This window comes from Lepidochelys kempii, chromosome 26 (genome assembly GCF_965140265.1).
Source record: "Lepidochelys kempii isolate rLepKem1 chromosome 26, rLepKem1.hap2, whole genome shotgun sequence".
NCBI classification, from domain to species: Eukaryota; Metazoa; Chordata; order Testudines; family Cheloniidae; genus Lepidochelys; species Lepidochelys kempii.
In genome coordinates this window covers 18042326-18048325 of record NC_133281.1, presented here as the reverse complement: position 1 = coordinate 18048325, position 6000 = coordinate 18042326, and positions in this window count along the sequence as shown.

Here is a 6000-nt window from a genome sequence, read left to right as displayed (position 1 = left end):
AATATTCCACCCGTTGTCCTTGGATTGGCCGCTACCACCACCAAACTAATACTGGTTACTGGGGAAGAGCTGTTTGGATGCATCTTTCCCCCCAAAATACTTCCCAAATCCTTGCACCCCACTTCCTGGACCAGGTTTGGTAAAAAGCCTCACCAATTTGCCTAGGTGACTACAGACCCAGATCCTTGGATCTTAAGAACAATGAACAATCCTCCCAACACTTGCACCTCCCCTTTCCTGGGAAATGTTGGATAAAAAGCCTCACCAATTTGCATAGGTGACCACAGACCCAAACCCTTGGATCTGAGAACAATGAAAAAGCATTCAGTTTTCTTACAAGAAGACTTTTAATAAAAATAGAAGTAAATAGAAATAAAGAAATCCCCCCTGTAAAATCAGAATGGTAGATCTCTTACAGGGTAATTAGATTCAAAAACATAGAGAACCCCTCTAGGCAAAACCTTAAGTTACAAAAAAGATACACAGACAGAAATAGTTATTCTATTCAGCACAATTCTTTTCTCAGCCATTTAAAGAAATCATAATCTAACACATACCTAGCTAGATTACTTACTAAAAGTTCTAAGATTCCATTCCTGGTCTATCCCCGGCAGAAACCAGCATATAGACAGACACACAGACCCTTTGTTTCTCTCCCTCCTCCCAGCTTTTGAAAGTATCTTGTCTCCTCATTGGTCATTTTGGTCAGGTGCCAGCAAGGTTACCTTTAGCTTCTTAACCCTTTACAGGTGAGAGGAGCTTTCCCCTGGCCAGGAGGGATTTCAAAGGGGTTTACCCTTCCCTTTATATTTATGACACCCCCCCCCCAAATCTCAGCTAGGGTGAAACACTGGCTGGGATTTCTTCCTGGAGCTCTAGGAAAAACAGAGATAATAAGACACATGCATCTCTAAATACACTACCAAGTACATAAAGACTAACAATGTTTTCCACATCTCAAGGACGATTTTAACCAGTTGATTCTAGGAAACTTTCACGGGAGAGTGCATCAGCCACTTTGTTAGAGCTCCTGAGATGTGTTGGATGTCGAAATCAAAATCTTGGAGAGCTAAACTCCACCGAAGAAGTTTTTTGTTAGTTTCCTTGACGGTGTGAAGCCACTTCAGTGCAGCATGGTCGGTTTGCAGGTGGAAACACCGTCCCCAAACATATGGGCGTAGCTTTTCCAGAGCGTAACATTCCAGAGCGTAACAATGGCATAACATTCTTTTTCAGTGACTGACCGGTTGCTTTCCCTCTCAGACAGTTTTTTGCTGAGAAACACTACAGGGTGGAATTCTTGATCAGGTCCTTTCTGCATTAAAACTGCTCCCACACCACGCTCGGACGCATCTGTGGTTACTAGGAACGGTTTGTCAAAGTCTGGGGCCCTTAGTACAGGGTCAGACATGAGTGTCGCTTTAAGCTTGTTGAAGGCCTTCTGACACTTTTCGGTCCACTGAACAGCATTTGGCTGTTTCTTTTTGGTTAGGTCTGTCAGTGGGGCAGCGATTTGGCTGTAGTGCGGTACAAATCGTCTGTAATAACCGGCCAAGCCTAAGAAGGATTGAACCTGTTTCTTTGACTTTGGGACAGGCCACTTTTGGATAGCATCCACTTTGGCCTGTAGGGGGCTGATAGTTCCTTGACCCACCTGGTGTCCAAGGTAAGTCACTCTGTTTAGGCCTATTTGACACTTCTTAGCCTTAACAGTTAGTCCTGCCTCCCTTATGCGCTCAAGGACTTTGTGTAGATGTTCCAGGTGGTCTGCCCAGGAATCCGAAAATATGGCCACATCGTCAAGGTAGGCGACTGCATATTCTCCTAATCCCGCTAGGAGACCATCTACAAGTCTTTGGAAAGTGGCGGGTGCATTTCGCAGCCCGAAAGGGAGTACATTAAATTCATACAGCCCGAGATGTGTGATGAAGGCTGACCTTTCCTTGGCAGATTCATCTAGCGGTACCTGCCAGTACCCCTTGGTTAAGTCCAAGGTAGAGATGAACTGGGCCCGTCCCAGTTTCTCTCATAGTTCATCTGTGCGTGGCATTGGATAGTTGTCTGGGCGAGTTACAGCATTTAGCTTACGGTAGTCCACGCAAAAACGTATTTCCCCATCTGGTTTGGGAACTAGAACCACTGGAGATGCCCATGCACTTTCAGAGGGGCGGATTACACCCATCTGTAACATGGATCCTGGATCCTGGATCTCCCGTTCTATAGCAGTTTTAGCTTGAGGAGACACCCGGTAAGGGTGGACCCTAATTGGGTGAGCATTACCTGTGTCAATGGAGTGGTATGCCCGTTCAGTCAGTCCTGGGGTGGCTGAGAACGTTGGTGCGTAGCTAGTGCGCAGCTCCTTGATCTGCTGTCACTGCATACGCCCAAGGGTCATGGAGAGGTTCACCTTTTCCACACCACCAGCACTTTTCCCTTCGTAGTAGACACCTTCAGGCCACTCAGCGTCATCTCCTCCCTGGGCTGTAAACTGACAAACCTTTAATTCTCTGGAATAAAAGGGCTTTAGAGAATTAATATGGTGCACCTTAGGCTTTCGGTTAGAGGTGGGGAATGCTATGAGATAATTAACAGCTCCCAGGCGCTCCTGGACCGTGAATGGCCCTTCCCACGATGCTTCCATTTTATGGGCCTGGAGCGCCTTTAAGACCATGACCTGGTCTCCTACTTTGAAGGAATGCTCTCTGGCATGTTTATCATACCAGGCTTTTTGCTCTTTTTGAGCATCCTGTAAGTTTTCTCTAGCAAGGGCTAAAGAGGTTCGGAGGGTGTTTTGTAGGTTGGTTACAAAGTCCAGAATGTTATTTCCTGGAGAAGGTGTAAATCCCTCCCATTGCTGCTTCACCAACTGCAATGGCCCCCTAACCTCACGGCCATATACAAGTTCAAATGGGGAAAACCCTAAACTGGGATGTGGTACAGCTCTGTAGGCAAAGAGCAACTGCTGCAACACTAGGTCCCAATCATTGGAGTGCTCATTTACGAATTTACGTATCATGGCCCCCAAAGTTCCATTAAACTTCTCCACCATGCCATTTGTTTGATGGTGGTAAGGAGTGGCAACCAAGTGATTTACCCCATGAGCTTCCCGAAGGTTTTCCATAGTTCCTGCCAGGAAATTAGTCCCTGCATCTGTGAGGATGTCGGAGGGCCAACCTACCCTGGCAAAAATGTCTGCTAGTGCCTGGCACACACTTTTACCCCTGGTGTTGCTTAGAGGTACTGCTTCCGGCCATCGGGTGGCAAAATCCATGAAAGTCAGTATGTACTGCTTTCCTCTGGCTGTCTTTTTCGGAAAAGGACCCAGAATATCCACAGCTACTCGCTGAAATGGAACTTCAATGATGGGGAGTGGCTGGAGAGGAGCTTTGACCTGGTCTTGGGGTTTTCCCACTCTTTGGCACACCTCACAAGACTGGACATACGTAGAAACATCCTTGCCCATTCCCTCCCAGTGGAATGACCCCACCAAACGGTCTTTGGTCCTGTTCACCCCAGCATGGCCACTAGGGTGATCGTGGGCTAAGCTCAAGAGCTTGGCCCGGTATTTAGTTGGAACTACCAACTGTCTCTGAGGATGCCAGTCTTCCTGGTGTCCACCAGAAAGAGTTTCCTTGTATAAAAGTCCTCTTTCTACAACAAACCTGGATCGATTAGAAGAGCTGAGAGGCGGTGGGTTGCTCCGTGCCACCCTCCAAGCTCTCTGGAGGCTTTCATCTACTTTCTGTTCAGTGTGGAACTGTTCCCTTGATGCTGGAGACATCAGTCCCTCATGGGATTGTGGACCTAGGCTTGGTCCCTCTGGAAGCGATATAGGGGATGGAGCTGTTTCTGTTGACTGTGAACCGCTCTCCGCTGGTGCACTATGTTGGGATTCAGGCTCCGGCTGAGCCTCTTGTGTCAGGTTATCAGCTGCTGCCAGTTCAGGGTCGGTGGGGCCCTCTGGTGTTGAGGTTGCAAGTACTGGATTCAGTGCTGACACGGGGTCTGGTGTTGGTTGTTCAGCTGGTTCCGGTTCTGGGACTGGTTCCGTCTGGGTCTCTGGGACTGGATCCACTACTGCTGTTGCAGACATTGGCCTGGGGTCCGGGTCCATCACCTCTGACTGGGTCCTGATAGAAGTTTCCGGAACAGAGCTAGGCCTCACGGCTTGTTTAGCCTGGCTGCGGGTGACCGTTCCCACCCTCTTGGCCTGCTTCACATGATTGGCCAAGTCTTCCCCCAACAGCATGGGGATGGGATAACCATCATAGACTGCAAAAGTCCACATTCCTGACCAGCCCTTGTACTGGACAGGCAACTTGCCTGTAGTCAAATTGAAAGAGTTGGACTTGAAGGGTTGAATCGTCACTTGGATCTCTGGGTTGATTAAATTGGGGTCCACTAAGGAAGCATGGATAGCTGACACTTGTGCTCCGGTGTCCCTCCACGCGGTGACCTTCTTCCCGCCCACACTCACAGTTTCCCTCCGCTCCAAGAGTATCTGGGAGATATCTGGGCCTGTGGACCTCTGGTGTGATTCCGGTGCAATGAACTGTAATCTGTTGGGGTTCTTGGGGCAGTTGGCCTTTACATGCCCCAGCTCGTTACATTTAAAACATCATCCAGCTGACGGGTCACTGGGGCGAGGAGGGTTGCTGGAGAACGGGGTGGTGGGACGATAAGGGGTCTGGAGGGTTCTTTGGGAGGTAGGTGGGGCCTTGGGCGGCCCCTGGTAATAGGGTGTGGTCTGGGGTGGTCCCTTCTGGTCTCCGCTCCACCTGCGACCAGTTTTCTTCTTCTCTGCCACCTCCACCCATCTGGCTCCAATCTCTCCTGCCTCGATTACAGTTTTGGGTTTCCCATCTAGGAAGTATCTTTCTATTTCCTCAGGAACACCCTCTAAGAATTGTTCCATTTGCATTAGGAAGGGCAAATTTAGTGGAGATTCAACACTTGCTCCTGATATCCAGGCATCCCAATGTTTCACAATGTGGTAGGCATGTCAGGTAAATGACATGTCTGGTTTCCACCTTAGGGCTCTGAACCTCCGACGAGACTGCTCAGGTGTTATCCCCATTCTGACTGTGACCTTGGATTTAAACAGTTCATACTTGTTCATGTGTTACTTTAGGCATTTCAGCTGCCACCTCAGCTAAGGGTCCACTGAGCTGTGGCCTCAGCTCTACCATGTATTGGTCAGTAGAGATGTTGTACCCAAGGCAGGCCCTTTCGAAGTTTTCTAAGAAGGCCTATCATCACCTGCCTTGTAGGTGGGGAACTTTCTGGGATGGGAAGTGGTACCTGGAGAAGGATTGCTAGGGTTTGTTGGTATATTCTGTTGGGCCTTTATCCTCTCCACCTCCTCCACATGCTTCCTCTCTTTTCCTTCTCCTCCTCCACATGCTTCCTCTCTTTTTCCTTCTCCTCCTCCAAATGCTTCCTTGCTTCCATTTCCCTCTTGTGGGCAGCCTCCTGTACCTCCTTCTCCAGCAGCATGAGTTCTATCTGTCTTTCATGTTCCCTTTGTTTTTCCTCAGCCTGAAATTTGGCTAATTCCAGCTGTAGTCGAGCTGCGGATTTGGTCATTCTAACCTCTCTGTTTTTAACTAACTTTACATCCGAGGTTTAGAAAGAAACAAACAAAACTTGGCTGTAAAATTTTGCTGTGCTGGAATAGAATACCTATTCTCTGAAAGTGATTGTCAGCCTACAGAAAAAGACAATTCCCTTGTCTCTGCTCTGGGCCCAAATTAAAGCAAAAAACCTCCAACTACTTGGAAACCTGCTTACCCAGCCCAAAGAAAAAGCAAATGGGTAGAACACACCCCCCCTATTTACTTTTAGGAAGAAAAGAAAAGAAAAAAAACACCTCTGGGTTGGAAGACTGTGAATTTCCCTGCAGGAGTTAAGTACCCTGCCTCCAGGCAAAGAAAACCTGCAATTCACAAAGATAATCCCCTTTTGTCTCTGCTTGGCCACAAAGCAGAGAAAAAACAAGCT